This window comes from Hyla sarda, chromosome 6 (genome assembly GCF_029499605.1).
Source record: "Hyla sarda isolate aHylSar1 chromosome 6, aHylSar1.hap1, whole genome shotgun sequence".
In the NCBI taxonomy this organism is placed as follows: Eukaryota; Metazoa; Chordata; class Amphibia; order Anura; family Hylidae; genus Hyla; species Hyla sarda.
This window is the reverse complement of record NC_079194.1, coordinates 143,554,486-143,562,466: the sequence shown is the minus strand read 5'-3', so window position 1 is coordinate 143,562,466 and position 7,981 is coordinate 143,554,486.

Sequence of the window (7,981 nt, the reverse complement as noted above, 5' to 3'; positions counted from 1 at the left end):
CTACACTATATCTGGAGAAAACAGTTGTAAGCAAGACCCCAGATTACTAAGCATAGGATAAGTGAGCTTTCTGCTGTTCTACAATCTGGAATTCTGGAATCTTCTGTCTATGAAACGCTATGGTAGGCAGACTATGGGTGTAATGCACATAATCTGTTTTACAAAACTTATGTGTGTTGCTAGAACAGCAGTGCGGACAGATCTGCAAAAAGTCTTTACACCCCTAACAGAAGGCATAAATAGATGTTTCATCTTGGAGCAGTGGGGAGAGGTCAGGAGGCTCCAGAGAGCTTGGCGCTAATGAGGTAAGAAGCGAACACCATGGTGCGCCGGTTTCTACTTCACAGTCTCCGTTGCCCTCACATCCTCTGCACTGTCCCTGTTAACTCTTCTGTAAAGCTCCTATGATCCATCCCCACTTCTCATTTTTGAGAACCAAACACCACAATGTCTCCAGGCTCAACATGATTGTAACTAAAATAAGCGAACCATAATCACTGATGTAAATGAGCATCAAACTCTTGTGCAGCAAGAAGGAGCAGAGGATGCTGGGATTCATTGGAGTTGTCAGTTATGCTAGCGCCTTTGCTGCAATGCCACCTCATATTGGTGTAAACTTCTGCACAGAAAACTGTGTCTCTGGTTCCATTTCATTTAGATTGCAGCTCAAGCCCATTGTATGTGTGCAAATAAAATTGGGTCATACTATAGCTGTAAGCACCTAATGTAAAAATGTGGTGACCAATATGGTAAAGGATTTTCACACCTTTTGATAGATGAGATATTGTGAACCAGAATTCACTGTAAATTAGCTCCACTCTTAAAGTTGAGGCTTTACAGAGTGTAGTTTGGACTATTTGCGATTCATTCTTTTAATTGTGGATAAAGAAGCTTCCAGGTAGTGGGGAGTTAACCAGAGCATCTTCCATGTAACCTGCTCATTATTTTTGCTGGTTTCAGAGCTTTTCTTTTACACACAAAAAGATCAGTACAAACGGAAGACTTTACATCCATCATCTTTACCTTAAGAATAAGAGTAAGCCAGCAGGTACAGCATCACATGATTTGAGCGCTCATAGGCTTCTGCACATGGAGGGATGACACAGATGATACAACAAAGATTTTACCAGACGCTAGATGCTAAATATAGCTGCGCACAGCACGACCTCTCCTACATCTCCACAAATTAGCTACAACCAAGGATCTGCTCCAGCACTGGACATGGAGCCCATTACTAATACTGCATTCAGGCCACCTTCACCTCTGTTCACAGTGAGCACACCACGTGACCAACACCAATGGCCCGTGTCCCATACAGTGGCCCTCATTTACTTAGAAAATCGTGTTGTAAGTCTATCTTGCTTTCTTACCCGATTGCTTTTTTCCCCTGGTATTCATTATTATGTCGCATCCTGTTTGTCGCACGTGGGTTTTGTTGGTTTTGGTTTCCAACTCCTGAGTTGTCGGGAAAAAATCCACAATTCAACAAATTCGGGTTAGAAAACTTTATAAATACGTGGGAAAGCTCAGAAATGTCGGGTTACGCCCCTTTTTCGGGTTTGGGAGAATCCACATCGGGTCCGTCGGGAAAAAATGTTGCATCGTGTCGCAGACTGGCGCACGATGTCTGGTTTAGAATAGTAAATGAGGGCCAGTGTGTTTAGGAAAACCCCCACTCCTGGGTGTGACTCAAAATGGAAAGAACTACTGCCACAAAAATGACATCTCTCCCAAAAAAGAAAACCCCCGAATAACCTGTACACGATGCTAGACTAAGGCTTTATTTTACTTGGCAGCCAAAGCCAGAAGTGGATTCATGAGCAATGAGAAGTCCTTCCTTTATATTTCCCATTCCTGCTGGATCCACCATTCTGGCTTTGGCTCAAACACTGTAAAGGCAATAAAAAAAAAAACTGCCAAGTAGAATTGCAGCCTAAGGCTGGTATCACGCACTGCAGTCAAGGCCAGAGGTGGATCTAGCAGGAAGAAGTGTTCTTCCTTTATATGTCCCATTTATTTATAATCCACTCCTGGGTTTGGCTTAAAAACTTGCAGTGGCAGTTTTCCAGTAAGTGTGACAGCAGCTTAAAGGCATGTTGACACAGCATATAACTGCATGATTGTTGGTGCAAAAAGTGCACATATTTCTGTAGGGAGCTGCTCAAAGAAGTGACATGTAATTTCTTTTCCATTTGGTAACGTGCTGAAGCTTTTGTTAAAGTCCATGGGAGCTACAGGGCTGACCTCAGGGAGCCACTGCACACGGGTGCAGATTATGTCCATTTGCACATGGTATAAGGATATTTCACAGTGAAGGGCCCGACCAGAGGGGGCGCCCTACTAGACTTAATATTAACCAACAGATCTGATACTGATAGAGTAACTAATGTGCAAGTAGAAGGACACCTAGGAAATAGTGATCATAATATAATACATTACAACTTGTTCTTCAATAAGGGAATCTCTCAAGGGGCCACAAAAACAATGAACTTTAACAATATAAAATAGGATAATGTCCTCAAAAACAAGAATACTGACACTAAATGGGAGACTTTTAAAAATATCTTGCGGGAATAAATGAAATCCAATATGGATGAATAAAAATGTTAAGGGGGCAATAAATGACAAAAATAAAGCATTTAATCTACTAAAACAGGATGGCAGTGAAGAAGCATTAAAAAGCTATAGAGAGAAATGTAAAATATGTTTTAAAAAAAATCTGATAAAAACCACAAAAATAGAGACAGAAAGACTCATTGCCAAAGAGAGTAAAACTAACCCTAAAATGTTCTTTGACTATATAAATAGCAAACAGATCAAAAACGGAAGTGTGGGCCTTTTAAAAAATGATGAGGAAGAAATTATAGTCGGGGATCAGGAAAAAGCAAATATATTAAACAAATTCTTCTCCACTGTATTCACAGAGGAAAATGAAATGCCAGGTGAAGTACAGCGAGATAAGGTAAACTCCCCTTAACAAGTCACCTGTCTAACCCAGGAAGAAGTACAGGGCCGCATATAAAAAATCAAAATAGACAAATCACCAGGTCCAGATGGCATTCACCCCCACGTTCTAAAGGAATTAAGTAATGTAATAGACAGACCCCTATTTTTAATAATGTGGTGCCAATATTTAACCCCTTAAGAACCCTTGACGTACCACTAAGTCATGGGACCCTGGTAGTTAAGGACCTATGACGTACGCGTACGTCCGTGGGAATTCCGGTCCCCGCCGGGAGGGGACCGGACTGGGGTGACTGCTGATATCGATCAGCAGGCACCCCGCGCAAATGGCCAGGGGGTCACCAGAGCGCCCCATGTTGGCGATCGCCGCAAATCACCGGTGAATTCACACCGGCGATTTGCACAATTCCGGGTCATACGGGTCTATGGTGACCCGGAAAATAAGGGGGATTGGGGTTGTCCAAGACACCCACGATCCCCCTGAAGGGATAGGAGTGAGGTGGCAGGGGTGCCACCCCTCCTATCCCTGCTATTGGTCGTATAGAAGCGACGACCAATAGCAGATCGTGGGTGGGGAGGTTACGTTTCGGTTTCTCCGTTCTGCCCACCCACAATAGGCGGGGCAGAACGGGGAAACAGACGGGGACCGGTGCCAGAGGTCCACTTACCCATCAGCTTCGGCAGAGGCTAGGATCGATGGTGGAGATCGGCGGGCGGTGATGTCGTGCGGCTGGCTCCCTGTATCCTACGGAAGCCGGTGAGTTGCTGGAATTTGTAGTTTTTCAACATCTGGAGGACCACAGTTTGGAAATCACTGTGCAGTGGTCTCTAAACTGTAGCTCTACAGATGTTGCAAAACTGCAAATCCCAGCATGCCCAAACAGCTGTTTCGCCATGCTGGGAGTTGTAGTTGAGTACCTCCAGCTGTTGAATAACTACATCTCCCAGCATGCCCTTTGGCAATCAGTACATGCTGGGTGTTGTAGTTTTGCAACAGCTGGAGGCACACTGGTTGGAAAATACTGAGTTAGGTAACAGAACCTAACTGAAGGTTTTCCAACCAGTGTGCCTCCAGCTGTTGCAAAAGTACAACTCCCAGCATGCACTGTCTGTCAGTACATGCTGTAGATTTGAAAGAGCTGGAGGTTCCCCCCCCCCCCCCCATGTGAATGTATAGGGAACATTCACATAGACGAGTTTACACTGAGTTTCCTGCTTTAAGTTTGAGCTGCGGCAAATTTTCGCCGCAGCGCAAACTCCTAGCAGGAAACTCACCGTAACATGCCAGTGCGAATGTACCCTAAAAACACTACACTAACACAAAATAAAGAGTAAAACACTACATATACACCCCCTTACACTGCCCCCCCCCCCCCCCCCAATAAAAAAGAAAAATGTATCGTACGGCAGTGTTTCCAAAATGGAGCCTCCAACTGTTGCAAAACAACAACTCCTAGCATTTCCGGACAGCCACTGACTGTCCAGGCATGCTGGGAGTTTAGCAACAGCTGGAGGCACCCAGTTTGGGAATCACTGGTGTAGAATACCCCATGTCCACCGCTATGCAATTGCTAATTTAGGCCTCAAATGCGCATGGCGCTCTCTCACTTCGGAGCCCTGTCGTATTTCAAGGAAACAGTTTAGGGACACATATGGGGTATTTCCGTACTCGGGAGAAATTGCACTACAAATTTTGGGGGTCTTTTTCTCCTTTTACCCCTTGTGAAAAGGAAAAGTTGGGGGCCACACCAGCCTGTTAGTGTAAAAAAATTTAAATGTTTACACTAACATGCTGGTGTTGCCCCATACTTTTTATTTCCACAAGTGGTAAAAGGAAAAAAAGACCCCCAAAATTTTTAACGCAATTTCTCCTGACTACGGAAATACCCCATATGTGGATGTAAAATTATCTGCGGACGCACAACAAGGCTCAGGAGTGAGAGCGCACTATGTACATTTGAGGCCTAAATTGGTGGTTTGCACAGGGGTGGCTGATTTTACAGCGGTTCTGACATAAACGCCAAAAAATAAATACCCACATGTGACCCCATTTTGGAAACTGCACCCCTCACGGAATGTAACAAGGGGTATAGTGAGCCTTAACACCTCACAGGTGTTTGAAGAATTTTCATTAAAGTTGGATGGGAAAATGAAAAAAAAAATGTTTCCACTTAAATGATGGTGTTACCCTACATTTTTCATTTTCAGAAGGGAAAATAGGAAAAAAGCCCCCCAAAATTTGTAACCCCATTTCTTCTGAATAAGAACATACCCCATGTGTGGACATAAAGTGCTCTGCAGGTGTACCACAATGCTCAGAAGAGAAGGAGCGCCATTGGGCTTTTGAAGACAAAATTTGGGGTCATTTGTGGGGTATTTCTAATATGAAGGCCCTTAAAATCTGAACTGGTCCCTGATAAATTCCGATTTTGAAAATTTTGTGAAAAATTGGAAAATTGCTGCTGAACTTTGAATTCCTCTGATGTCTTCCAAAAGTAAAAACATGTCAACTTTATGATGCCAACATAAAGTAGACATATTGTATATGTGAATCAATATATAATTTATTTGGTATGTCTATTTTCCTTACAAGCAGAGAGCTTCAAAGTTAAAAAAATGTTGCATGTATCGACGAAAATTTACCACTAACATATAGTAGAATATGTCACGAAAAAAACAGTCTCGGAATCAGAATGAAAGGAAAAAGCATCCCAGAGTTATTAATGCTTAAAGTGACAGTGGTCAGATGTGCAAAAAATGGCCGGGTACTACACTGAAAATTGGCTGGTCCTTAAGGGGTTAAAAAAGGGGTCAAAAGGTGACCCTGGGAATTATAGACCTGTTAATTTAACCTCCGTTGTATGTAAATTATTTGAGGGTTTTCTAAGAGATGCTATTTTGGAGTATCTTGATAAAAATATATATATGAGACTCCATGTCAGAATGGCTTTATGAGGGATCGGTCCTGTCAAACTAACCGGTTCAGCTTTTGTGAGAAGGTGAGCTCCAAACTGGACCAGGGGCAATCGCTGGATGTCGTATATCTGGATTTTTTCAAAGCATTTGATACGGTGCCCCATAAAAGGTTGGTGCATAAAATGAGAAGGATTGGGCTGGGGAAGAGTGTGTGTAAGTGGGTAAGTAACTGGCTCAGAGATAGGAAACAGAGGGTAGTTATTAAAGGACAACTGCAGCGGAATTACACTTATCCCCTATCCCCCTCGATCTCCCTAACGGGGCGCCGGCATTAGCGCCCATGGTGATGTAGCGTCGACCTAGAGGTCGACGGTGACGCCCCGTCTCCTCCCCATCCCCATACAGTTCTATGGGGGATGCGGGGAGGCACGAACGCTGCCTCCCCGCCTCTCCCATAGAAATGTGTGGAGGAGGAGTGCCGGCCGCAACGTCATGCTGCGGCTGGCACACCCTCTGCACGGGAGAGCCGCGGCCCTGTACAGGAGATCGCCGGGGGGCCCAGCGTTCGGACCCCCCGCGATCAAACACTTATCCCCTATCTTGAGGATAGGGGATAAGTGTTTGTACTGCTGCAGATGTCCTTTAATGGTACTTATTCTGATTGGGTGACTGTTACTAGTGGGGTACCACAGGGGTCAGTCTTGGGTCCTGTCCTATTTAATATATTCATTAATGACTTTGTAGAGGGGTTAAATTGTAAAGTAGTAATCTTTGCAGATGATACTAAACTCTGTAAAGCGGTAAATACTATAGAGGACAGTGCACTGTTACAAATGGATCTGAATAGGTTGGAGGTTTGGACTGGAAGTGGCAGATGAGGTTCAACACTGATAATTGTAAGATAATGCACATGGGGAAGAAAAATCTGGGCTGGGATTATGTATTAAATGGGAGCACACTTGGGACGACTGAAAAGGACTTTGGTGTCTTAGTTAACAGTAAATTTAGCTGTAGTGACCAGTGTCGGGCAGCTGCTGCCAAGGCAAATAAAATCATGGGGTGCATCAATAGGGGCATAGATGCCCACGACAAGGAAATAATTCTGCCACTGTACAAATCACTAGTCAGACCACACATAGAATACTGTGTACAGTACTGGGCACCAGTGTACAAGAAAGATATAGTGGAGCTGGCAACCAGGGTAATACGGGGAATGGGAGGACTACAGTACCCAGAAAGATTATCAGAATTGGGGTTATTTAGTTTAGAAAAAAGTATGTATAAATATATCAGGGAACTGTACAGAGATCTCTCCCATGATCTATTCATACCCAAGACTATATCTATAACAAGGGGGCATCTTCAACGTTTAGAGGAAAGAAGGTTTCTACACCAGCATAGACAGGGGGTTCTTTACTGTAAGAGCAGTGAGACTGTGGAACTCTCTGCCAGAGGAGGTGGTCATGGTGAACTCTGTAAAAGAGTTCAAAAGGGGTCTGGATGCAATTTTGTGCTTCCCAGCATCGTACGGGCGCTCTGCCATTGCAGAGCCGTGTGTGGCACCCCGCTTTGACCTTTGCAGCCCTGCATCAGCCCCTATGCAGTCTGTTGTGTGATTCCCTATCCCTGTGATACATTATGTGCTGTGGATAGGGTCTTGTGCTTTCTCTCCCTGTATGATCGGCATTGTCCAATACCAGGTTATCATCCCTGTCAGGGATATGTCCTAAGTATCACACAATTTCTTTATATATATATATATATATATATATATATATATATGTATACTGCATAAACTAACGGGGCTTTGTGCTGCAGATATCTTGTTAGTCCTGACACCTATGTTTACTATCTTATTGTGGTATTTTGTAACCTCTTACTCTGACTTACCCCTGATGAAGTTCCTTTGAGAACAGAAATGCGTTGGATAATTAAAAGGGGTGGTTTCTATGTACTAGTTATTGGTGCACAGTCATATAGAATTGCTATGCGATAACCGGGGAAGTGCATCTCCTGTGTCCCCCCCTCTCTTTTTCATTTCATTCCTTATTTGCACATACACTATATTCTCTATTATTTGGTGTGTAATTATTTTATTTAC